Below are 27,713 nucleotides of genomic sequence, written 5' to 3'. Positions count from 1 at the left end.
AAATAAAGATTTGCAGTGGAAATTGTCTGATTCCTCCTTTACTTCCCACTTTGAACGTGACTTGCTTTTATTATATAGACACCTGAAGACTTATTTTTTCACTCTGAAACAAAAATTTAAGTTAGATATGTTTTGATATGATTTTTCTTCTGTGAGAATTTCTCGGAATATGGTGTCCCTTTCTGATCTGCACATTTACTTCTTCCTTCATTCAAGGACTTTTTATTTATTTTTTTTTCAAGGACTTTTTAAAGTATTGCATTCTAGAATACTTTTCTCTTTCATTTGTAAACATTTTCTAATTTGACATTAATCATTTTAAAAAAGATTTATGATTTATTTTAGACATAGGGCAAACATGCACGAGTCAAGGGGCAGAGGGAGAGAGAATCTCCAGGGGACTCCATTGCGTGTGGAGCCTCACCCAGGGCTCGATCTCACAACCCTGAGATCATGACCTGAGCAAAATTCAAGAGTGTGGCACATAATCAACTGAGCCACTCAGGTGCCCAGACATTAATCATTTTATGTTCAGTCATTTTTCTTGGTCCTTCATATCTTTTCTTCTCTCTAATGTCCATTTCCCATGCAGTTTTTCCTACCAGCAATTTGATTTTCAAGGTATGTGGATTATTCTCTTGCTGTTTTGATCATTTCTGTTAAATCTGCAGTGTTATTTTTGATTCTCTATTTTCTCAACTCTATTAAGCTCCCTCTACTTTTTATTTTGTAGGTTTCATTATCTCCCCTCACCCCCCACCCAACTCTTAATGAATTAATTCATGTCGTTATTAAGTTCTCTTCTTCCTTTCATTGTGTTTTATTCCACGTTGAGTTTTATATGTCTTTATTAAATTTAAATGCCCCATTCACTCCACTCACTAGAAATGGTGCCTGTTTTTTTCCATTACTGAAATTCTGCAGGGCCTGGGAGGAGCCTCTGCTATCATTAGTTTTGGTTCCTACCTTTTCTCCAGGCTGTTTATTCACCTGCTCAATATGCTTCTCTCTGAGTTAGGGGAATATTCATGAGGTTAAAACAAAATTTTTCTCATCTTGCATTTTTCTCCACTTGTATTTCTGGGCAGTAAAAGCTATGGTGGCAAGTAATGAAGAGCAGCATCCATATCTTTTATTTATTTCATTGACCACAACATTTTAAAGATTACACTATGAAGTTGTTACTCCTTTCCTTGGCTATTCACTGCTGATACATATTTTTTTCAATCTTACTTTGAGAGTTTTTGATTGCGCATTTGTTAGGTATTAATATTAATGAGATATGTTTTTAATTGCCTTTTACAGAGAAGCACTCTCCATTATAAATATTCTCCAAAATGGTAGCACCAATGTATGCTCCACCCAAAGGGACCTTGTAAACCCAAACTACTAAACTTGTTAATCTTTCCCAGTTAGGTAGGTAACAATGTTATTTTATTGTTTTAAGGTATAGCTCCTATGAACACGTTTGGGTGGAAACATTTTCTTATTGATTTGTAAGAGTTCTTTGTTATGTGAAATAGCTTTTGCAAGCATTTTCTCCAGTTTGTCATGTTTTCTTTTGGCTTTGATCATGATTTTTTTTTTTTTTGGTACTAATTTCTAATTTTCATGGAGCCAAATGTTTTATTTTCCTTATATTTCTGACTTTTGTGACTTGCTCAGAGACTTTCCTCAGTACCAGATAAGATATATCTATATCTTATATCTATCTATATCTATTTATATATTTATTTATTTCCTGGAGCTGGAAAAATAGATTCTTGATCACCCACCACCACCCCCTGTAAACATACACATATGTTAGCCTCAGTCGATGGGTGAGGGACCTAATGTGTGTTTTAAAAAGCTTTCCCTGGCTAAGACTCACTGGGTCTTGGTCATCTCCATCATGCCTTCCAAACATGACATGCTGTGACTATAAGTGACACTTCACAGATAGGAAAGTAACAAAAGTTCTGTGAGGGGGAAAAGGCACTAGTGGCATTAATTTTTTTTTTTTTTTTTTTAAAGTCACGTTTCCACATCAGGACTTCACAACATATAGAGGTTTATAAAGTACAATTTATTTCCACTATTTAGAGAAAAATGGTAAAACCTAATTCTATCCCTTGTTGGAGGACTTTGTTGAGATAAGAAATGGGAGAGGATAGTCTTTTAACCAGAAAACTAAATATGTCCTCATGATATTAAAAAAAAAAAAAATTGACGAAGAGCATGAAACAAGAATGGGTTATTGCTAGATTGGAAGCCAAGCAGATCAAAGGGACTAGAAAGGGAAGAAGGGGGGAAAATGAATATTTAGTAGAGCCTTATTGTCACTGTTATCTCAGAAACACATTTTATCAAAGAAAAAAAAAGCTCGGCTAAATTATTACAGGCATGTGCCATCCCATCTTCTGAAGTGGTTCTATTAGAATATCCTATTGTTATCGAGGATGTTTCGTAGACAGGATATCTTTTCTGTTCAACATGATAAGGTGGAGAACATGTAGCCAAGTGAAATTATCCAAGTGGCAGGACATTCGCATATAAAATAATTTATGGTTCACCATAAATGTTGTGAAATCTGGGACTTGTACAATGCTGAGTTATGAATTCAGCCCTTGTTAATGTTTCCTTTGCAATATGTGGTGGGAAACAGCTATTAAAAATACTAGCGTCACTATTTATTCAGATTCCACATCACCAGAATAAATTGCCTGAGAGGAAACATCTTGTTCGTAATGATTTGGAATACAGAGCTTAAAGTTTCATGCGCTGAGTGTTTAGCTTTATAATAAGGAAGCATTCATAATATATGTGTGATATTTGTTAGTGCTAAAGATATAGCTAAATGTTTCATGAAAGAGCTATTGTGCACTTGATTTTACAATAAACAGTTAAAACTCCTGGAGTAGATTCGATGCAAGTGGAATGTTTGCTTAGATTTAGCAAAGAGAAATACTGTAAATAATTCATGGGTGTAATCTGACTCCGTATTTTCCCTGGCCTATGAGGTCTATGGACCTACTATTTTTCCATGTAGCTTTGTTCTTTTCTACAGGTAGCCGCTTTTCAAAGGTTGTTTGCAATTCAATTCTGGGGTCCACTGGAAAAGAAATTCAGAAGCTAAATTGGTAGCAATGTATGTGATGGATCAGAGGAAATCTCGTGGCTTCTTCCCTACGTAGTCTCAAAGGCCTTCAGAGAGACCACCTGCCACCTCCTTTGAGAAGGAATGATAAAGAAGGGAGGTAGGAGGGCTGAATTCAGTCGGCACCCATTCGTTCCCGTCCTGTAGCGGCCAGGGTCTCTGCCTCTGCCTTCTCCCTCCAGCAAACCAAATGGAATTAGGGGAGAAGTTGAAAGCAAGCCCAAAGTAAGTGCAAGAATCTGGTGATTCAGGACTATTACGCAATGGGTGGGAGGAGATGGACATTAGGACCTTGAACTTTGAGGCCTTCCCTAGGTGTTGTGTAGGGCTCTTATCCTGGCAGTTATGTTCAGGCTAAATCAGGTTTCACAGAATATCAGGGGCAGTTTGAAGGCGAAGTGGAGAAAAATGTTTAATAGAGAAGGTTCAAGCATCTTTCTCGGTGCTATGGAGGGCTTCCTTTGAAAACAATTTGTGGCTAATTTCCTTGCCCACTTTACCTTAAGTTGAAGAGGATCTAAATATGCATTTCCATTTTTAGTGATTATCAAACTATAGTGAAGCTCTTGGTTATTTCCTTTCTTTGATTTGCTATTGATATTTCTTTAGAATGCAGCGAAGCAAATATTATTTTTAAATTGGCTGGAGAGAACCCATTTGTGAAGTACAATTTGAGTCTGCGGATGTTTTACCTTTCAAGTTGAAGTTGTGCTGAAATAGGCTCCGGAGAGGTGATTACCAAGCCTTATTCTTCTTCCCTCCCCCCCACCTCCCCCCCACCCCGGCCCGCCACAAACCACTCGGAAGGAAAAAATAGTCCCCAAGGCTGCAAGAAGGAAACAGCCTCAACTGAAGGATAAATCTCCTTAAATCAGAGGAGACACAACTGTGTGTAGAAAGATATCTATATCAAGAGTACTAAAGCTTTAAAATAATGAGGGAGTGATGCATAAATCCTTTTTTTATCTGCCTTCATGTGTCTGAGGTGGAGAAAGGAGTTCTGAAATCATGTTTCCTCAATGAGCACCCTATAGATAGGATGCCGTTATCGAAAGCTCTGGGAGCCAGGAGATGTGAATTCTGGTCTTGGCTCCAGCACCAATTAGCTAGTGAAATTGGCCCCTTTCCCCTTCGATTTCCTTATGCATAAGCTGATGGAGCTGGTGAGAAGTGATTCTAAAATCCTTTCCAGCTTTAATCTCTGCTTGTTCAAGCTGAGTGTTTCCTGAGTTGTGACCTGAGACCTACCAGAAATGGGCCAGAGTTGAACTTCCAGGTTCCAGTGGAAGAAAATTTGCTCCTTGTAATGTGAACTAAGGAAATGTTCTCTTCGCCCAGATAGGAACTTGTCGAGAAGGAAGGAAGGATTCTGAGGATGGAAATCTAGCAGTGGGGGTAGGGGGGAGAAGAGGGGGTATGGGGTGGGGTGGGGCCTTTATCTAAAAACAAAGCCTGGAAGAGGAATAGTTATTAACCATGGGTCCTCCATTGTTAACTAATAAGACATTTTTGATGCCAGCATGACTCCCTGGTAAGCCAAAGGACTTCGGGAAGCACAGGAACTCTTTGGGGTGCTTTGTTAGATGTGCTGGGGCCTGGGCTATTTCAGTTACTACCAAAGACTCTATAAAGAAGTCAATATATGCATCATGATTTTTTTTTAAGATTTTATTTATTCGTGAGAGACACAGAGAGAGAGAGAGAGAGAGGCAGAGACACAGGCAGAGGGAGAAGCAGGCTCCCTGCAGGGAGCCCCATGTGGGACTCCATCCCGGGACCCCAGGATCACGCCCTGAGCCAAAGGCAGACACTCAACCGCTGAGCCACCGAGGCGCCCCTATGCATCATATTATTGTGTGATACTATAGCATGCATGCCACACTACAATGTATCATACCAGAAGGGTCCCGGAGACCACAGAGGGGTCCCTTGATGCTCACCCTGTGAGCTCTATTGCCCTGGAGAAGTGGCCTTCAAGTGTGGCGAGCCGTAGATCACTTCAACTTGGCTGAGCCTCCCTGTACCCTTCTTTTTTCTTCTAAACCGTCGACGACAAATACATAGAACTCCCTCTCACACTCCTGGCTCCCTACTATCAGAGCAAAATCAGCTAAACCAACTGATCGAACAAAGACCAAATTTATTTAAGTGGGAAGAAAAGGATGTTTTAAATGAGAGAACAAAGAAAAAAATGCAACAGATACATCATCTTGTGCCAGGAACGAAAATACAGGCATGGATGTATTTCAAACACTAAGATTTTGAGAGTCCACTGTTATCTTGAGGACCCTTGGGAATAGACTGTAAGAATTTTTCCTTAAAGCAAGTTATTTGTCCAGACAAGGTCATCTGCAGCTTTCTCTCTCTCTCTCTCTCTCTTTTTTTTTTCTTTTTCCTTCTTCTTTCCTCCTAGTAGCCAGGAACTTGGGTTTTGAATCAGTTCAGAGGCTCACACACCTCTTTTTTGAGTCACTACTTTCTAAGACAACACTCGAATTTTCCTTGGAGAATGTTCATTCAGCACTGACTAGGATGGAACGTATTTTGCTTCTAAGACCTGACAGTTTCATAGCCAAAGGTGGGTTCAGAGGCAGTTCATCAAAGTTCAGATCATGATAAGGAATCCGGCCTGAAATGGGAAACTGGACTTGCCATAAAGGGAGGTATTATTTTGGGGAAGGTTGGCATGTTTATGATTCTTGAGGCTATGTGAGCTCAGTTTTTCCCCTTAAACATCTGCCACAGGTGCTAGGGAAACACTGCTTGTATTTTTGTATGAACATGGTGTAAATAATGTCCACTTTCAATAAACCTTTAAAACCAAAACAGCTGCCATTTGGGGCTTAAAAACAACTTGTGACTTCCCGTAAGTCTGAGTGACCTTATCACTATTATCCATTTAAACACGTTACCCTTCCCCCACCCTCACCTTTGGTCTATAGCCTTGTAAAGTTCATAGCCCTTGACTCTGTTTTTCACAAATACATGGCAGTGGCTTTAAGAAATAAATAAACACTTGTCCTAGATTCTTAGAGGAGGTGCTAGAGTTGGAACATATACCATTACCCTGGTAAAAACAGCCTCCGTTTTAAGATTTTAAAAAAAAAAAAAAATCTTAAAAAAATCTTTTTAAAACTCTGGTACTCAGAGGGCCTCTTAAAAATGTGTGTGGCTGTCTTTCTTATCTGTGTTGTTTGTTATATATTGCAGGCCACAGCAGCTAGCACTTTATCTTCTAAATTCTATGATTCCTGAAGATCTGACCTAGGGCAAGAAAGAAATCTATAAAGCCTATACATGTGATAAATATTAAGTTTGGGTTTTCAGGCATTATATATTTTCTTTCTCAGCCACACAGAATTTTCTTCTTTAAACTGCAGTAGTTTCAAAGTCTGAGAAGGGATTTTCCTTTCATGTAACAGCAGGCTCCTCTCACGTCCTGGGAGCAGATTGGTAGCATCCAAGAGACCATGGGATGATGCTACGCTCGCTTTTAATACAATACAGTTTATCTCTTTAAAGATTTTATTTCTAAAGATAAGCCATGAAATGATGGGGCAAAAATAATCCAGAATACTTTTGCATGTTGTGTGATGTTTTGTGTAGGAGGATTCTCAATAGCTGCTGGGTTACGCAGTTGCGAGAGGGCTTGCTTGCTTGGATCACTAGTTTACCTGGTCAAGCCCAGGTGATTGGGCTCAGTCGTTCTCAACTGGGACAGTTTTAATCTCGGAAGGGCCTTTGGCAATGTAGTTTGGTTATTATAACTTGAGGAGAGGGCGTTACTGGCATCTAGTGGGTAGAGACCGGGTTAATGCTAAATGTCCTACAGTGCACACACAGGTCAGCTCTTCACAACACAGGATTTTCTCGTTAAAATGTCAGTAGTGCTGAGTTTGAGAAATTCTGGGGAGAAACGTGACTGTGGAGTGAACACAGGATTGAGGGCCAAGAGTTCAAGAGGGCCTAGGAGGTTAACTTGAAGCTTGCAATCTTCCAATGCCAGTTCCTGGCCTGCCATTATGCGGGAAAGAGAATCCTTCTTCAAGGCACCAGAGTAGAATTTTGGGGGGTGGGAGACTTGGCACCTAACCCCAGAGAGCAGCCCGGACCTCCATGGCATTTCTCCCACTCTGCCATCAAGCTCCAAGAGGCAGAACCTGACCTGTGAGAGAGATTTCTATAATTCGCTGGGCATTCCCATTGCCCAGCAGCCTTGTTCTTCTTTTTGCCCTTTGTTTCCTCCATCACTCTCCTCTTCTCCTCCCCCTCCTCTCCTTCCTCTCCCCGTCCTCCTCCTTTTTCTTCTTCTTTTCTGTTACTTGTAGAACATTTGTTTATAGTACAAGGAGATACAAGCTAATGGCAGCTATTTATGGAATATGGAAGGTGTCTAAAGTACTCTTTTATCCCCTTTTTCCAATCACTTTGCTGATGTAACATTGCATCAGCTGTAGATTCTGTAGAAACTGAAGATTTACAGGTGGGATCCACTCTTCCCCCAAAATAGTGGGGGAACTCTGGAAACTTTTCTCATTTAACAAATATGTGGTGAGTACTTTTTGAGCTTAGATTGACCGTGTAATTTAAATATTTTAAAGTTTTTTGAATTAAGTTGTAATTTTAATTACGGGATAATGTCGTACAGTGTTATATTACTTTCAGGTGTATAATGTAGTGATTCAACAATTTATACATTACTCAGTGCTCATCGTGATAAGTGTATTCTCTCATTACAAGACTTGGTAGTTTTTAAATTGACTGCATCATATTCTGTTGAGTAAATGGACCATCATTTATTCAACCGTTCTCCTCTGTCAACATTCCTGTTGTTTCTAGTGTTTTGCTGTTACCAACAGTGCAGCAGTAAACACCTGTGTATATGTTGTTTCAAGTTTTAGTACTCTTATTTATTTATTAATAATACTCTTATTTCTGTTGGATTCCATATGATATGGCTAGGACTAAGATTATATATTTTTTGGAAAGATTTATTTATTTATATTAGAGAGAGAGAGCATGAGCAGGGGGTGGGACAGAGAAAGAAAGAGAAAGAGAATTCTGAAGCAGACTCCCCACTGAGCATGAAGCCTGACCCAGGGTTCGATCCCAGGACCCCCAGATCATGACCTGAGGTGAAATCAAGAGTCTGACACTTCACTAAGTGTGCCACCCATATTCCCCAGATTATACATTTTTAATTCTAAAGAGTACTATTATATTTCTTTAGAAGTTGTAATGATACAGCATCGATAGGATATGAGTGTCCATCTCCCCACAATCTGGCCAGTGGATAGTTGTTAGTAATTTTTTTTAATGCATCTAATATGCTAACATCATACACATGCTAATGTATCCCTAATATCTTGTATTATATATGCATATCTATATTTATATATATGTACATGTATGTATATTACATACATATTATCCCTTTTTATCTAGACTTCATTTTTATGTATGATGTGAATGATGTGTATGATGTGAAATAAACACCTAATTCTATTTTCTTCAAATGGAAAACCAATGACCACGAACTATTTATTGTATAGCCTATCAGGTTTGCATAGACTTGAGATACGATCTTCAACACACACATTGCCATAATACCAGTATTTGTTTCTGAACATTCAGTTGTGGTACGCTGATTATTCTCACCTCTCCTAATGCCACACTGCTTGACTCGTGTAGCCACATAAGAAATTTTGATGTTTAGTAAGACAAGTTGCTTTTATTTTGTAAAATACACATCATGCAAAATTGACCATTTTGACTATTTTTAATTATAGTTCAGGGGCATTAAGTACATTCACATTATTGTGCAGCCTTCACCACCATCCATCTCCAGGACTTTCTGTCTCCCCCAGCTGAAACTCTGTACCCATTAAATGCTAATTCCCCATCCCTCCCTCCCTGCAGCCTTTAATAGCCATTCTACTCTCTGTCTCTATGAATTTGACAACCCTAGGAGACCTCATGGAAGTGGAATCATGCAACGTTTGTCCTTCTGTGACTTATTTGACTGAGCATTATGTCTTCAAGGTTTGCTCTGTCTTAGACAATTATCCATCTCATATACACGGTCTAGTAAATTTGCATAAACACTACATAGCATTCTCTTAAGGTTTTAACATTTATTATACCTATAGCTGAGACATCTTCTCATTTCCAAAGTTACTTGTGTTTTCATTTTTTTCCTGATCATATTTGCCATACTTACTCTTTAATTAATAATCCCTTGCATTTATTGAACAAATAAACAATTTTTTCTATTTTCTATCTCATTCTCTATATACATATCTGGTTTTTCATGCTTCCTCCATCCTTCCTCCCTCCCTTCTTCCCTTTCCCCCACCCCTGTCCTGGTTCTTTCTTTCTTCCTTTCAGTGGAAGCCTTATTTGTTCTTTTTTTTTTTTTTTTTAAGATTTTATTTATTTATTCATGAGAGACACAGAAAGAGGGAGAGGCAGAGACACAGGCAGAGGGAGAAGCAGGCCCCATGCAGGGAGCCCGATGTGGGACTCGATCCCGGGTCTCCAGGATCACGCCCTGGGCCAAAGGCAGGCGCTAAACCACTGAGCCACCAAGGGATCCCCCTGTTCTTTACTTAGTTTTTAAAATGTGTGCTTAGTTCACTTATTTTCGATTCTTTCTTACTTTCTGTGAAATTCCAAGTGTGCCTTAATTTTGATGTGTAGTGTTCTGAGTATTGTTATTTTATAAGTAATTTGCAATATAAATTATGAATTTCTTTTTAATTCAAGACTAATTAGAAAAAGCTTTTAAATTTCCAGTGGATAGATTTTAATTTGGCCATTTTGGTTGTTAATGTTTTAGTTTTATTGCATCATAGCTGTGGAATATGGTTTGCGTGCTCTCTACGATTAAAAAAAATCTTTTGAGAATTTTTTTGTGGTCGAATATATCATCAGTGTTATAAGTGTTCCATGGGTATTTGAAAAGGATGTTTATTTTGCTTCTTTTTGCTTAACAAAGTTCTCCATATATTTATTAAATCAAGCATGTTAATTGTGCTATTAAATGTTCTTAGGTTCTGTTTTCTCCTACCAATTTTTGAGAGAGAAATATGGAAATTTGCCATTATGATATTAAATTTGTTTTCTGGATTTCCAACATTTTTGAAAAAAATGTGGTTTGATAGTTGAATATTTGATGGAATGAGTTTGTACCTGCTTTGTGTATTATACTGCATTTGTCTTATTTAATGCTTTTTGCCTTAATTAACTCTAATGTTACCACTCTTGCTTTATATTATTAACGTTTGCCTACTATATCTTTGTCCATTCCTTTATATTTTATCTTTCTGGAATATTTTGTTCTAGGCATATCTCTTGGAAACAGATATACCTGGATTTTTGCTTAAAGAAAAACCTATTTTGAAATTCTCTGTCTTTGAATTGGGAAATTTATCTGTTGCTGTTTACTAGGAAAATGGAAACATTTGGTCTAACTCTGACAACTCTGTTTGGTTTTCTATTTTTATGTAAATTGGTTTTTACCTTATCCTGGAGTGATTGAGTTTTATTTTCTGACATTTTTTTGTTCACCCGTTTGAAAGATATACATACTACTACTTCCATTTATCTATGGCCTAAGCTTATTTTTTAATAACACATTTGAATATGTACCCTATTATCAATTGCTAACATTAGTTAATGTCTCTTGCTTCCTACTTAAACAAGTCAAGACCAAAACTTAACCTCTCTTTGTCTTTCCTCCTCTACTTCCTCCTCTGATGGAAATTTCATTTCAACCTTGTGTCTGACTTTTTAAAATATCTTGCCTCTATTTTAAAAGGATTTATTTCTTAATAATTGAATTAAGCTTAAAAGCACCATTATGAATCATTATTTTGATCTAATTTTAAGTTGTGTGCTATCCTTAACTTCTCATTGTTTCTTCAGTCACTTGTCTTTCTCTTCTTTGCATCTGTTTTTAATTTTTTCTGATACAAACTCTCGAATAAGTTTTTTTTTTTTTTTAAAGGGTGATACCTATTCTGAGTCCTTGAATATCTGTTATTGGCTTTGTTGAGTTATTCACTTAGGAATTGACACCTTCGATTTTTTTCCTCTAAACTTTGAAGGTATTTTCCCACTATATTTAGGATGCCAATTTTGATTATTTTTCAAGAGAAACAATGGAAGGCAGTTCAGTGACTTGTTCATTTGGCTGGCTACTCTGTTTTAGGCACATATTAAGCTACAGAAATTTGCAGAAGGTAACACTGATCTATAAATAAATGTCTGTGGGAAGAAGAGGAATGAGTAACTGAGAGTGCTCAGGGTGGTCTCCTTTGTAGAGGAAACATTGAAACTAGACAGTCGAATTTAGTACAGAAATTTACTACAGAATCTATAATTTTGTCTACTCCAATTTCTGGCTCTTATATTACAATGTTAGATAGGCTTCAATTAGGTAAATCTAGACTAGCTTAGAATTGCATAGACTTGGGAGGCCTGGGTGGCTCAATGGTTGAGCGTCTGCTTTCAGCTCAGGGCATGATTCCGGGGTCCTAGGTTCGAGTCCCACATCTGGCTCTCTGCGTGGAGCCTGCTTCTCCCTCTGTCTGTGTCTCTGCCTCTCTGTGTGTCTCTCATGAGTAAATAAATAAAATCTTAAAAAAAATTGCATAGACTTAGAAATAAACATATCTTCCCCCAAATATCAATTAATCTTATTCTACTGACATATATAGCACTCTACCCCTTTTCCGATTTCCTAGGCCAGAGGTTGGTGAACTAAGGTGTGCCACCAGCTTTTGTAAATAAAGTCTTATTGAAACAGCTATGTTCATTCATGTACATGTTGTCTGTGGCTTCACGCATAGACAGCAGAGTTGAGTGGCTGCAACACAGACTGCATGGTTCACAGTCTAAAGTATTTACTTTCTGACGGTTTACAGAAAACATTGCTGACTCCTGCTCTAGGATGTTCATCAACACAGATGATGACCTGGGCTCGCACCAGCGTTCCTGCAAGCCAATGAAGGTAGGTTACAAGAACAAATCTCGACATCCTCAGGGTGGCCGATGACTCTATTGATGCAAATCTGGCAACTCAGTTGGCCTCCGTTTTACACTGAAGATGCGGAAGCTTATCTCTCAATATGTGCTGTTAATAATAACTTGCCCTTTAAATTATTTCCTTTCTTCATTGTTGTTTTTTTCTCATGTTCTAGGAGTTGTGCAATTCAGCATTGCGATTTTCATTTCTTTGCGTGATGTGAGGGAAGCTGGCATATTTGCTAATGTGCTGTTGTGTGGGCTCGGGCTGTTGATTGCTTTTGGCCTAGGTGCTGTGCCGAGCTCCAAGGTTTGGCTTTGTGAACGCTGCCTGGCAAAACGGAAACATTTTGTGAAATTTCACAAATGTCACATGCACCCGCACACACACACATTTTAAATTGCAAAATTCTCCCCCTTGGCACACAATTTTACCCAGGTTTTTGTTGCTCATAATAAATCTTTAACTATCTCCAGTCCTATAGGAGCCCTTTAGTGGGTTGACTTGCTTTTGCTTTGATAAAATTTGCACTTAAAAGTCCTTGGTTTCCAGGGTGTTCGTATTGTTTCCCCTTTCTCAAAAATTTAATATGATCTTTTCTTCCAAAAGTAAAGCAGCTTTATTTCAAGCCCAACTGTTCTCTCAGACAAAGATCCCTGATTTAATTCCCAAGGAAAATCATTTTTCAACATTGGACCCAGTAGAAACTGACCTCACAGCATCATTGTCCTGAACTCAGAATGAGACACGAGGAGTTGATTCAGAGAAAAACCGGGCAAATTACATTCTTTTTGTGCATAAATTAATGCATTTAAGAAACCATAGCAAGAATGCCTAATCCCAATGAAAACACTTGTTGGCGTACTGAAGTGTTTTTCTGTTGTGGGTAGCTAAGAACACTTTAAAAACAAGTCTGTCACACGGATGAGGGAACAGGTATTATTGTCACTGGGTCACAGATGACCTTACACTGTGGAGAGGTCAGCTTTTGCTCAAGGTCATTCAAGATGTCAGTAGGGGCCGGGCAGGCTGTAATTTTGTGGTTGGTGTATCTGTTCTAACTAAGCATTCCGCCAATTTTAAGATATGCCTCTGATTTAAGAAAATTCTTGCAATTTGACTTCCCAGATTTGCATCTTTGTCTAGGCTTCAAGCTCTATAGTTTCCTGACATTCTAGTTACTGAGACATTACTTCTGACAACAGCCCCCGACCCTCATTCCTTTAGCTTCACCCCAGGGTCCTTGCACCTGGGAGCTGCCATCCCAGCAGCCTTGATGAGATGGTTTGGCTGCCCTGTGCAGTAACCATGTCCTTCTTGGTTTGGATGAACAGGGTAACAATAATCGGGTGGCCCTCTGGATCCGGAACATGCAGGCCAGATCGGACAGGCCCAGCCACACTATTTGAAACACATCGTGTTTACTGGGGAGCAGACTGCAGTTGAGAAACTCTAAAGAGAAAATTAGTGTCTTTATTTTGTCAGTTACAGATCTGGTCCCAACTGTTTGTGGAAGAAAGGAACTAAGTGTTCCATTCGATCATGTAAACAGTACCTTTAGATAATGCTCAGTGTTCTGGGATAATTGCTCAGGACCTCTTGTGGAAATGTTAGAGTTAAAAGTGTGTGTTCCTGGGTGAGGGTGTCTGTGTTTAAACCATGATTTTGCCACCAAGTAGCTTTGGGACCTTGGACAAATTACCTAACTACTCTGTGTTCCTGTTTCCTCATGTGTAACCTGGAAAAAGAAATCTGCCTCTGTGCAGTTCAATTCAATAGTGACTAGCCACATATGCACATTTAAATTTAAGGCAATTACAATGAAATGAGGTTAACAATTCATTTCTTCAGGTGTACTAGCCATATCGCAAGGATTCACTAGTCCCATGTGGCTAGTGGCTACCGTACTGGAGATCATAGAACAGTTCTCTCATGAAGTCTGTTCAACAGTATTGGTCTACATCACAGGGTTATAATGAGGAGTAAATGAGTTAATGCTGCTAAAGTGCTTAGAACAACACCTGGCATGTAGAAAGGGCTCAATATATTTATCATCACCATCATCATCATCATCATCATCATCATCATCGTTTCTGTACCTCTCCTCCTTCTCAAGTCTTCTTCAAAATGGTGGTTGGGTCTACTGGGAAAGGGTAGGGTTACTACACTTCTTGGTTACTAGTTTTTGCATAGATGTCTTATTTCCTGTACAATCTTGCAAATTTCCATGTGACAAGATTTTTATTTTTAAAGAGAGATGCAATCATAGAATAGCTATGAGTAAGGGCTGTAGAGCCAACTGGCCTGTTTGGAATCCCAGTACTGCCATTTAGTAGGTGTGTTACCCTAGGCAAATTATTCCCTCCTTCTGTGTCACAGTTTCTACATAAGTAAAATGAGGATAAAATATAATACAATCCCTTAAGGATTGTCACAGAGAATTAAATGAGTTAGCATAGATACTTAGAATGGGACCTGGCATTGAAAGTTCTCAAAAAATGTTACTTCTCACTTATATTATTATTTCTGCCTTGATCTCATCTCCTCTTCAAAATGGCACTGGAGTCTACTCCGGAAGTATTCAGCTCACTCAGTTCGAGTTCTCTAGTTCTTCTGGTCTTTGGGGTGATGTCCCTTTGCCCCTTTGCTGGCTTTTGGGAGTGAGATTTGTGGTTGATTTGATCTGTGGTTCAGTGAGTCTATAGCCCTTCCTGGCTGATGTAGCCGTTCCTTGTCTCTCACTGGTGCTATAGACCCATTGCATTTCTGTCATACCTTCCATTCGGTTTCTGATTGGGTGGTCATTCCCAGCAAGATCTCTCTCCATCTCATGATGGCTGGTCCCTGGACATTCTACTGTTTTCCACCCTATCTGGGAGAGCTTTGGGAACTTCTGGGCTCCATCCATGTTGGATTCACAGGTTGACTTCAAGGTGACTATAGTATGGGTAGGCCTGAAACAGATCTATCCTCCATACTTTCTTCAGTCTATCTAGCATATCATCCCCTTGCTCTGTGATTTTTTAAAAAAGATTTATTTATTCATTCATGAGACAGAGAGAGAGAGAAAAAAAGCAGACTTCTCGCAGGGAGCCCAATGTGGGATTCGATCCTGGGACTCCAGGATCACGCCTGGGCCAAAGACAGACACTAAACCACTGAGCCACCCAGGGATTCCCCTGCCCTGTGATTTAAGATAGAAATTACCCCTATCCCACCTGGCAATTAGTTTCAGCCCATGTGGATCCTCTTAGAGGATGAGGTCATCTAAGGCAGGTCCCTGGAGAAATGAGATTTCTCATGAGACATTCTTTAAGACTGACAGTCATTCCAAAGTACCTTGAAGAGCTTTTAGCTCATCATCTCCACCCTGGGCCTGGAGATTCCATGAGTCCACTACCCATCATTTAGTCATGACTTGAGGACGGAACCTAGCTTTGGGCATGTGTATCCAGACATAGTAAATGACCTTATGCCTATGGATTCTAGCCTTAACTGGTAACTGGAATTCTGAATTGGTATGTTAGAAATTAGCATTTCAGGAAAGGAGGGCAAGAGATAAATGCATTGAACATTGTGGAAGTCGAGTTAGTAGGTTTGCCCACTGACTAGATGTGGGAGGCAAGATTCAAATCCAACTTCTGGGTATTGAACTTGGTGTTTGGGAAAACCATAAGTTGACAGGCTGTCCTCCCAGTTGGATCTGCCCCTAAGGCATGGAACCCAAATATTAGCTATGTAGCATACCTTGCTGACGATGTAAGTGCAATAGATTTGTTTTCATAGGTTTTGAGAAGGCAAGTCCAAGGGCAATCATACTTTAAAAGTGAGGCTGACATTTATAAGACTGTATATGATTTGTAAATATAACTCGGTTGAAAAATATAATATTCAGGCAGCTAATAATTTGGACATCTAATCTCTAGTATCAGTAATTGAGGTTTTCAAATAAAGCCACAAGTAATTGAAATTAAAAAATGGATTCATTCCAGCAATGGCTTGACGATGTGGTTAAGGTCCTGCATCATCAGTTTAGAGTCCAGCAGGTATCTCAGAACAGGCAAGTTGCCTTTCTCTTTCTTAAATGAGAATTTGCATGGTATTTATGATCTTGGGCACTGCCATGAAAGAGTAATATGTCCCCAGGTGCACATGAATATTATTTGATGATGATGAGCACTTGATGAATAACTTTCAGAGTGTTGTTTATAATTACTCTGGTAATAGTAATTATAGATCCAAAAGTAAAAAATCCTGACTATTAGATTTAAGAATAAAAGGTTAAATCTCATATAAAAGTGATCATTTTTAGTGGTTGTGGAGAAAATGTTGAAATGACTAAAGGAACATATGGGGAACTACCAGCAGACCAATTCATGTGTTGCAGCTATTTAACTGAATTACAAATGCAAAATGCATTCTTTTCCCAGTTTCATTCCATTTAAACCCAAATGGCTATGTGAAATGGTGTCATACACCTGGTGAAAAGCTTTGCTTTTTAAAAATCTTATCGCTTCACCAAAGCGCCTGGTGTTGAACCAACAACAACATTCTTTCTGTATTTTTAAAACAAGTTTAACCATTTTCCAGACTATCCATTTCTCTCTGCATGAAAAAAATGAAGCATCACAAGAAATTTAATTTAACCCCCTTTTCTCCCTAATGGTTTCATTGACATTGGTGATGGTGCTAGTTACTGTTAGGAAAGTAAATGAAGGGAGATTTTTTTTCACCTTAAATCTAGGAAAGAATATTTCGTTGTGGTGGTTATAAGTGGAAGATTGTGTTATAAAACAGTAAGAAGCACTCTTCCAAACTGCTAAGAGAATGCGACGAACAATGGAGGAATAAAACCCACAAAGTAAAAACTTTGAATTGTGCTTGAGAGCGCAACCGAAGGAACACAGAAATAACATTTAGTTGAGGCAGAAAAAACTGAGATCTCTTATTAAAACACATTAAAATAATATTTGATCTATTTGGGAACACAGGCTATATTTACTTGTGATGAATTATATAAATTGGACATTACAAACTGTTGGCCCTTGAGCCACTTCTGGAATGTAGGTGTTTTTATTTGGTCTATGTACTATTCAAAAAAATTTTCATTGACTACTGCCATTGAAAAATTGGGAGAATTCACATAAAAATATCCAGGCTTTTAGCTCTTTTTTTTTTTTTTTTTTTTTTTTAAAGAAGAATCTAGGCATTAGGCTGCAAGCCGTCCGCTGGAGGGAACTGAGACCAACTGCCTCCTGGAGGTGGAATGTTTCTTCTCCCATTTACCCAGTTTGCACCACTCCCTATTGCCTCCCTATTGCTTGATCTGTTTCTCTAACTTTTGTTACCTGGGCAGTCTTGTTGGTCTTCTGAGCTTGCGATGGTGCTAGGAATATATAAGTTCTCCCACCATAATGTGATTGTTCATTCCTGTAAAATGCCGGGCCATGGCTGTGAGGCTAATACAAGCACAAGGGCTGGCTGACAGCCCACTGCAGTGAGTTTTAGGTGGTTTGAGGGTGTGATCCTGCATGTTCTGCTGTGCCTTCATGTATTTGGTGGCTGTTGCCGGCTCTGAACTTAAGTTATCAGTGGGATTGACTCCTGCTTTCTGTGACCGGCCAGGACTTTCAAGACAGAGGCAACAAATCCAGAAATATTTTTGTCAGTTGGTGCCTGTTCGTTGGCCTGATCTGGAGGATGAGGTCCGGAAAATGCTAGTCCCCCTTCCACTTCTTTTTTAGAAGCTTGCTCCTTGTTGAACATGAGGACTCAGTGAAAGGTAGGGCCAGTCACCATTGGTTTGATTCCAAGTCATCATAGATTTGATTCCAAATTGCCTTAGTTAGAGGCTGCAGCATTCCAAGATTGTAAATACAAGAAGTCCTAGTCCATATAAACTATGATGGAATGGGTTAACAAACTGCCACACACGTTTAAGCATCAGCGAAGATGTTTTAGGATATAAAAACATTAATTTTCCCACATGACTTTTAAAGTAAGATAAGAATCTACCGAAAATGATTCTGGCCTTTAGGGTAATTATGATTTAGTTGAGGAGCTGGGACATATGTATTAATGAGCAGTAATACTACAAGGCAGCACGTATGTGCCAAATCAATGTGATAGACAGTAAGTGGTGTGGGAATTCCGAGGAATGAGTGAGTGTTGTGGGCCTCATAACTTGGGGAGAACTCACTAAAGAACTAGGTTGGCCTTGAGGTGTATTAAAAGACAATTCTAATGACAGGTTGGGGTCCAAATAATCATTTAGAATAATCATTCAAGGGGTTGGTTCTAGACCAAAAGAGTCCTCGAAAGGTAGAGAAACAAGCTTTTTCAATGAAGCTCAAAACTATTTAAACTTACTGGCTCTCCAAACAAATGAAGTTCATGTTAAAAAAAAAAAAAAAAAGAAAAGAAAAGAAAGAAGAAAAGAAGAACCAAACCAGTCAATCATCCAGCCAGCATTTAATTACCTTCCCCTCCCCCCCAAAAAAAATAAAATAAAAAATAAAATACTTAACCTTCCAGCCAGTTCTCTGCTTGGAGAATGGGAGGTCTTCAGCGCAGGAATGTAGGGGCCTCCCCATCTTTTACTGATGAGGAAACTGGAGTCCTCAAAAGGTGTGTTACCTGAGGTTCCGGAGTGCAGGCTGGGGAGCCCTGGAGTTGGTGCACAGCAGGGTGGGGGTGCACAGCAGGGTGCACCTATTTAAGATAGGTGTCTTAAATCATGAGATGAGGGTCCCAGCAGGAAAGCTGGAAAGGAATGGAGAGTCTGGGAAAGGTGGAGACAATTTATCTCCGTGATGGATGGGAATTTGGTCTCTTGTAGCCTGTGAGCTGCACTTAGGCAACTTTGGAGCAGGGAGTGAACAGTCCTGATTGCGAGGCCCTCACCTGGGGCTACGTCTCCCCTCCGGGATCTGAGACAGCTTAGAAAGCCAGACTCAGGTGACTGAAGACATCAAAATTTATACAGATACAAAGCTATGCAGACCTCTTCTTGATTTTCTGTAAGTAGATTTTTCTCATTATGAGTTATCTTCAGCGATTCATATTTTAAGTTCTTTTTGATAGAATTAATCAATCCAATAATATCATTTGATGGCTCTATTCACAATTTACTTGTGGACCCCATGCAGCCCCCAGGTGGCCTTTTAAGCAAAAGCACTTAATTACTTCCTACCACCTAAGGGAATGTGAAATTACAAATACTGCTAGCTTACTAAAGCACATGTTTGGTTCATAATTTGTTCTTCTGCTCATTTCCATCATGCGATGGAATAATTTAGAGTAGAGAAACATGGACAGCGAGGGGACATTTTAACCACATCACTTGAGTGAACTTTTAAATAAGATTTATTAACTTTGGAAAATGATGAAATGCATCGTGGAGTGCAATTTAATGTGACTCCATTATTTATTTAAAGAATCACAAATTTCCAGAATGTAAGACAGTCCAATAGTAGATAAACATTACTGTGGAATTGCTCTCTATTTATATTATCTGTATCTCTAGCCAATAACATGCAGAACTAAGAGATGGCCAATTAATATTATGAATTAACTGGTATGTAATCGGAGAGTTTATTTGTGTACTTTAAAATTTTAAGTATGATTCTTTCAAGTACAGCTTATGACTAGTTTGTTATGGGAACCTGAGGGCATAAAAAGTTCAGATTTATTTAAAAAAAAAGTGATTTTTGAATGGAGGGAATTCCAAAGCTGAGGAACTTTAAAAAAAAAAAAATAAAGTCAGAAATACTGCATTTTCATGACCTTTTCCTTTATGAGTAACTCATAAAATTTGATTCAAACTTTCCAAAATAAATTTTTCTTTGGCTTGAGTCTAAAGCATAATAATTTTCAGTTCAAAAGGAGCTGTTGGTGGACATTTTTTTTTTTTTTTGACAACATGAGAAAGGAAGAAATTACAGCCCCAAATAGAGTAGTAGCTATTGGCTTAATTAGGGAGCAGGGACTGTGGTGCCATAATTACCGGAAATGATGCACCCACATCATCCATGTTTTTAGCTGGTAAATCTACTTCCTTTTCTGAGAAAAACAGGGATGTGTGATCTGAACTGAAAAACTGCCCCCTGATTGTCAGTCAGCGTGCCATATGTCTATCATGTGTCTATGCAAGGAAAGTAACATGGGTGAGGAAAATAAGATAGGTGTCTTAAATCATGAGATGAGGGTCCCAGCAGGAAAGCTGGAAAGGAATGGAGAGTCTGGGAAAGGTGGAGGAAGGTTGATGAAGGAGGATAAGAACTTGAGACCCATGGCCCCTTTGTTGACACTTCCCACAGCAATTCTTCAAAAGTGGTGCAGAACTCCTGAGCTTTCACAGATGGGTGAGAATATGGGGGGGAGACAGAAGAAGAGAGAGTTTTCTGGAAGCTCTGTGAGGAAGGGGGGGAACAAAGATTAGGAAATGTTATAAGCATTCTGTTTGTGTGTGTCACGTAGTGGGGTCTCCTCTCCCCAGTCCAGTGGTGTGGGACTAATGTCAGTCTCAATCGTAACAACAGACAGTGGGGAGCTCTTCTGCAAAAGATCACCTGGCACAGAACAGGAGGCGCTGATGACTGGATGCCAGCCCAAGGAAACAGAAATACTGGAGAGCCGCACCAGGGCCCACTGGGGCTCGTGGCTCCTGGCCGCCTCTCTGTGAACTGCCGTGGGAGCAGGAAGTGTGCTGGGAGATGAGAAGACTGGGCTGCACCAGACACCTGTCCTACCAGCAGGAGCTGGCCATAGGCAGTGGGGTCACCATTCTTGGTGCAGTCCAGGGCAGAGCAGGATCAGGACCTAATGTCTAGGTGGAGGTGGGGCTCGGGTTTCCTCCCGGGAGTGGAACACACACAGAGACCCCTTGGAGGAAAGCCAAAACACCTCATTATCGCCTCAATTTTATATTATACCCTTTCCCCCAAACAGTGCCCTGACAATGAGCAACTGGGAAGGTAGTTTGGTTCTTACTGACCACACAATATGTGTTGTAACAGGCTTGTCACAGTCCATCACACGGCTGTCTTACCGTGCTTCGCTTCCATCAATTAACACACAGTCTACGGAAGGCCTGCCCACTGTGGGCGGTCTGCGAGACGTTGATAGTGGACAAATAACACTTAGTCCTTGGCCTGGAGAAGGTCCCTGCCTAGGGTGAGCAACGAATAATTTTGATACAAAGTATTACCTAGAAGTGTAGAGACCTGCCTGAAGAGCCCTCGAGTCAGAGGAGAGGACCTTAGCCCAGCCAGGCCAGTAAGGAGGCAAGGAGGCAGTGACTCATGAGATTGGCAAGTGGGGAGAAGAGGGAGGCAAGTCCAGCTGTTGCTAACACCAAATCACTTACCTCTTCCTTTCACCAAGGCCAACATATTCACCTCCTTCTTCCCATGCCCCTGGTTTGACTCAGTCTTGGAGGTGGCCTCAGCAATGTCATTACTGCCTGTCCCAAATTCACTGGAGATGACCCACTCCCATCAGACTTGTTATCACCGAACCCAGAAACCACAGATCTCTTACCCTCTCCTTCTCCTTTGCTTATACCAGCTGGTGAGCAATTTGTCACCCAGTCCTGACTCTCCCTACAAGCGTCTTTGAAATTGCTTCACTCACTCTTCCCGGTCTATGTTATCTCCACTGTTCCCCATGCTCTCTCTTCTTCCCTGACTTACCGTACTGACTGCTGACCCACTCTCACCCCTGTCAACCACTGCTGTGGAGGTCTTTCTAGATCAGAGATCTTATGTTATTCTACTGCTCAAAATCCATCAATGGTTTCCCCTTGCAAACCAAATAAAATCCTAACTCTTCAGCATGATCTAAAAAAAAAGTCCTTTATAAAGCAAATATACAGATACCATCAAAGTAGATGTATAGATGTCAAATAAGCACATGAAAAAATGCTCAGTGTTATTAGTCATTGAGAAATGCAAATGAAAACCACAGGGAGATACTACTCTACAACCAGTAGAATGGCAAAAATTAAGAAGACTTTGGCAAGGATGTGGAGGAAATGGAGCCGTACATACACTGCTGGAGGGAATGTAAAATGGTACAACCACTTTGGCAAAAGTTTTGGTAGTTTCTTATAAAGTTGGACATACATTTGCTGTATAATGCGGCCATTCCATTTCTTGTATTGCCTAAAAGAAATAAAAGCAGGTGTCTAGAGAAATTCATACACAAACGTACATAGAAACTTTGTTCAGAATAATGAGAAACTGGAAACAATCCAAGTGATCATCGATAGTGAATGGGTAAACAAATTATGTATTCATATGATGGAATACAGCCATAAAAAAGAATAAACTAGGAATACATACCACAATATAGTTACACCGAAGGAAAGAAACCATCAAAAAAGATATAGGATCGAGTCTGTATAAAGTATGCAGTTGACCCTTGAACACCAAGGATTTGAACTGCATGGATTTATACTTGGATCTTTTTCAGTAAATACAGTACGGTAAATATATTTTCTCTTCCTCATGATTTACTTAACAACATTTTCCTTTCTCTATCTTATTTTATTGTAAGAATACAGTATCTGATAGATAATGCATAAAACACGCAAAAATATGTGTTAATGAACTTCACGTTGTCATAAGACTTCGGACCAACAGCAGGCTAGTAGTTAAGTTTTCAGAGAGTTAAGAGTTACACATGGATTTTCAACTCTGTGGGGTGTCGGTGCTCTTGACGTCCTCACTGTTCAAGGGTCAACGAGGCAAAAGTTCTCACATTGCACACCCTAAATATGCACAATCCACGGTATGTCAATGATACCTCAGGAAAGCTGTTCTTTAAGAAATAACCTTTACTGATCTTACGTTTGCATTATGAGTTCTAGGTCCCGCCACTTCCTTTTAGGCACCATGCTACGTGCACCTAGACACCCAAATTCTTGTGGTTATTTGAACACTGCAAACTTTCTTACACTCCCAAGCCTTTGTAAGTGCTGCCTGAATGCCCTTCCTCCTTCCCTGCTTAGTGATTACAAGGCAGACACTGCTTTGCAGTAGCAACCATCTCCAGGCTGAGCTAGTTGTCCTTCCTTCTTACTCCCATAGCTTTATTATAGCACATTTAATATTGGCTTTTGGCTGTTTATTTTCTTATTTGTATCATATTAGTTTAGGTTCTTTCGGGTTAAGGGTTTTTGTCTTGATATCTTTTTTGGGGGTATCTTTTTTATTTATTTATTTATTTATTTATTTATTATTTATTTATTTATTTTTTTCTTTTTTTTTTAAAATAAACTTTTAAAACTGGAGGGTATTATGCTGAGTGAAGTAAGTCAATCAGAGAAGGACAAACAGTGTATATTCTCATTCATTTGGGGAATATAAATAATAGTGAAAGGGAATATAAGGGAAGGGAGAAGAAATGTGTGGGAAATATCAGAAAGGGAGACAGAACATAAAGACTCCTAACTCTGGGAAACAATCTAGGGGTGGTGGAAGGGGAGGAGGGCAGGGGGTGGGGGTGAATGGGTGACGGGCACTGAGGGGGGCACTTGACGGGATGAGCACTGGGTGTTATTCTGTATGTTGGAAAATGAACACCAATAAAAAATAAATTTATTAAAAAAATAAATAAACCTTTAAAATTTTGGAATAATTTTAGATTGACAGAAACATTGCAGACGTAGTACAGAGAGTTCCCATACGCCCTTCACTCAGTCTCCCTTATTAAGGTTAAGGTTTCACATTACTTTGTTAAAATTGAGTAACCAACACTGGTATGTTACCATTAACCAAATACCAGATCATGTTCGATGCCACAAGTTTCTCCATGTGTGCCCCTGTGTTCCCGGATCGGATGAACATATCACATTACATTTTCTCATCATGTCTCCTTGGTCTCAGATCTTTTCAACCCCAGAGTCTAGCCCCTAAAAAAAAAAAAAAAAAAGGATAGCAAAACTTACATTGCCTACTGTGTGTCAGCCACTGTTAATGCCCTTTTGTGTATCATCTTATTTTGAACCCTTGGAATGATCCAGGAGTAGTTGCTATTCTTATCGCTGGTTTAGCAGATGGAGACATTGATGCTGAAAAAGCGGAAGACATTAGCTAGCTTAGCTCTTACCACCATTCTGTAGGTAACTAAGAAATATTTGTGAGGTAAGTGGATTAATTCATAACCACCTTTCTCCATTGGTTGAATTGTGAGGACAGAGGAAAATGCAGAATTTGCACAGTATCAGATCTCCTTAAGTAAATAAGATGCATTAAATTATGGTAGGACATTATGGGAAAGGATAAAACTTGGCCCTGCCTTGACGGGAAGTGGAATCTCTGCTTGAGTCACTCACCATGCTACCCGCAGCAGCCAGTCAGGCCAGTGGGGCATTTGCCCTGCCCACGAGGAACAAAGACCTGTGAAAAAGACAATGAGTTTACCAAACTATAAATGCAAAGTCCAAAGCACAGATATTTATGATAAGGAAATGATATGCAATGCTACACTATTTTACAGGGCTTGTGGAAAACACCCAAATCTTTAAAGACTGGAAGTCAGCTGGAATGTCACTGGGGAAATGAAAACAAACTCAACATGTGCCCAATGTGCTTTAAACAATAAAATAGTAAAATAGGGGGAAATTAAATTAAATTAAAAAATAATAAAATAGGCAAGGCCACTTCAGTGATTTCTCTCTGGACACCCTTATGGATCATTTACAATAGAATGCTTTGCTGTCCCTCCCTCTGTGGCACTTCAATGTGTTCTCAATCCGAGGACGTCTTTGTGAAAATCTTTTCGATTTGGGTGGGTGGTGATTCAAGTCAGTTCACTGCCCACTTTCCAGGGCATGCTAGGAAATCCTTTACCATCGTCCTGGTCCTTCTCTTTCTGGGGATTGAGGGTGAGGCACTCTACAAGTTGAGTTTAGATAAACACCTTTGTTTAATAAATAAAAGTGTTTGGGGCTTGAAGAAAGACCTAATAATTCACAAAAAGTCATTTATTACGAAATTTCCTCCAGAAGGTTCTCATAATAACAATCAAAACCTTTTCAACATTTTCAAAATCGGGAACATAGTTTAGCCAGGGAACTTGAGGGATTGTGCTATTGCTTGACTTTTGAGGCTACCGCCACATGAGGGTACAGTGGAAGCAATGATATAGCACAGGTTTGGGGTTCTCTGCTGAGAGCCCTCTTGTATTCTTGGAGAAGGTGCATCCCATTGCAACAGCTCTGGATTTCGCAGGACACCTAGTCATATAAAGCGAGGCAATTACCTCTGTTCCTTTCGTATTGTCAAGTTACTGTCTCTGGAGGATATGGAATTACCAGCCCCTTCCTGACTACCTCTCAGGAGGAGTGGTTGCCAGAGGCGATAAGACAAGGAAGTGGAATACAAACATCTCTCTTTCCAGTATTTAGAAAGTCGGACGGTAATCTGCTGCGTATAAACTAGGGATAAACCAATTTTCAGTTTTTTCCACTTCGATCTCTTTGCTTAGAGTCCATTTCATCCCTTGGATTCTTTACCTTAGATCAGGGATTGGCAAACTTCTGCAAAGTTCAGAGAGTAAATATTTTAGTTTTTGCAGGGTGTTGCAGGGTGTAAGGTCTCTGACACAACTACCCATTTTTGCTGTTGGGTTTTCACTGTATTAACAATAAAAACATGACAATAGCCAAAGACAATGTGTAAATGAATGAGCATGATTGTTTGCCAATAAAACTTTATTTACAAGAACAGGAGTCGATCCAGGGGTCATAGTTTGCCGGTGCCTGCATTAGATGACAGACTGTAAGAGCAAACAAGAATTGTAACTTTTTCTTTATAGCTTATTCCTTTTCTTTGCCATTGGTATTTTTATAGCTAGTATGTCCTGGATGATGTTTATTGAAGGTATGCATTGTATTGGTAAAAATATTATAACTTGGAAAGGATGCAGCATTTGGATAGAATTTTATTTCTACAAAATAAGACTCAGTAGTGTCAGAGCTTAACCTTACACATCAAAGCTGATGCTTGTTTGAAAAAACCCAGTGAAATTTAATGCAAAATTTCCTCCTTGGGTAATTTTAAATATATTTAGGAGCTTCCACATACAGTATGTTTTACTTTGTCAATTTTCCCACGGCTCAGCTAGCTAATGATAATATCCTTCCTCTATCCAGATGATGGTAATAATAATAGATTATTGTTTTAGCTATCCCTTTGATCCTTCTGTCCCATTCATGGTTATCTCTTTGGCATAATCTTTAAAACCACATTTTTTCCGGATCATCAGGTGTGGCCCAAACCTTTCCTGAAAATTCAAACGAAGGTTTATGAAAGTCCAAATACCAGTCTATCAGATAACCTAGATTAATAGTAACAAGAAAGAGAAATCTTTTGTAAAACACATTTAAGATAGTCTCCATTTGGTGAACTCTGATAGTGAGTTAGGTTCTTATATCTCTGATGTGGAGCACTCTCCTGAGCTCGTGTACCCACCCAACAGTGGATGCCTCCACTTGGGGGTCTAATAGATACCCCTCCCCCAATAGTAGCTTTAATGCTAACACTCTGCAAGCCCATCTTTCAATCCAAATTTATCTGAATAAGTAGTTCCACCATCGAGTCAGGTGTTCAAGCTCCAACCATAGGAAGTACCCTTGGCTGGTCTTTTCTCCTCATTCCCCATATCAAAACCATTCCTAGGTCCTGCAGGCTGTATGGGCAGAGTGTACTCCAAACCTGACTTTTCTTTCCATCTCTGCTGCTACTCCACCCATCAAAACCCAATAGCCCCTGACCTGGATTATTTTACCCCATTCCATCCTTGTCTTCCTGCTTCCTCTAAAAAGCTCACTTGAAATCCATCCCCTCAGAGGGGGTTCCACCTACCTTAAAGATTTCAAAAATTCCTATCTGTCAATAAGTTCTCTCAATTTTCTTTCCAACTCATGGAGTAAAATCTGTCTACCTTTGTGCACCTAGTAGCAATGCTTATAGACCACCGTCCATTTTGGGCCAGGCCAAAGGGTGGATGGGGGAAGGGTAGGTGTGTCACCAGATGACTTTATCCAAATGTGAACTTCAGACAGTCTAATACTGCATCTGTCCCAGGACCTTTGCATTTGCTGGCCTTTACTTCATATATTTGAGGGTCTGCCTCTTTCTCAACATGCAAGTCTCTGGACAAATGTTTCCCCTTCCAAGAGGCCTTCCCCTGCCATCCTAGTCAGAGCCGTGGGCCTAACCCATGTCATTCTCTATTCATTATCCTATTTATCTTCTTGGTAAAACTTATCAGTTCCTATAATTACTCACTTATTTGCATATGTTATCATCTGTCTTATCCTGATACACAGAAACACTCCCGGGGCAGAAACCTTGTCTATCTTTTCATTGCCATAAGCCCAACACTTTCAAGTTCCTGGTACATAGAGGGTGCTCAAAAAATATTTATTGACTACCACTGGACTCAGCGCTTCTCATATATGATCTCCTTTAGGCTTCAGGACAATCCTTGAGGCAGCTGCTTTTATTGATATCTTCTAAGTGGGCAAACTGAAGTTAAGAC

This window comes from Canis lupus, chromosome 1, assembly GCF_048164855.1.
Source record: "Canis lupus baileyi chromosome 1, mCanLup2.hap1, whole genome shotgun sequence".
Classification (NCBI taxonomy): domain Eukaryota; kingdom Metazoa; phylum Chordata; class Mammalia; order Carnivora; family Canidae; genus Canis; species Canis lupus.
This window is presented reverse-complemented; position numbering follows the sequence as displayed.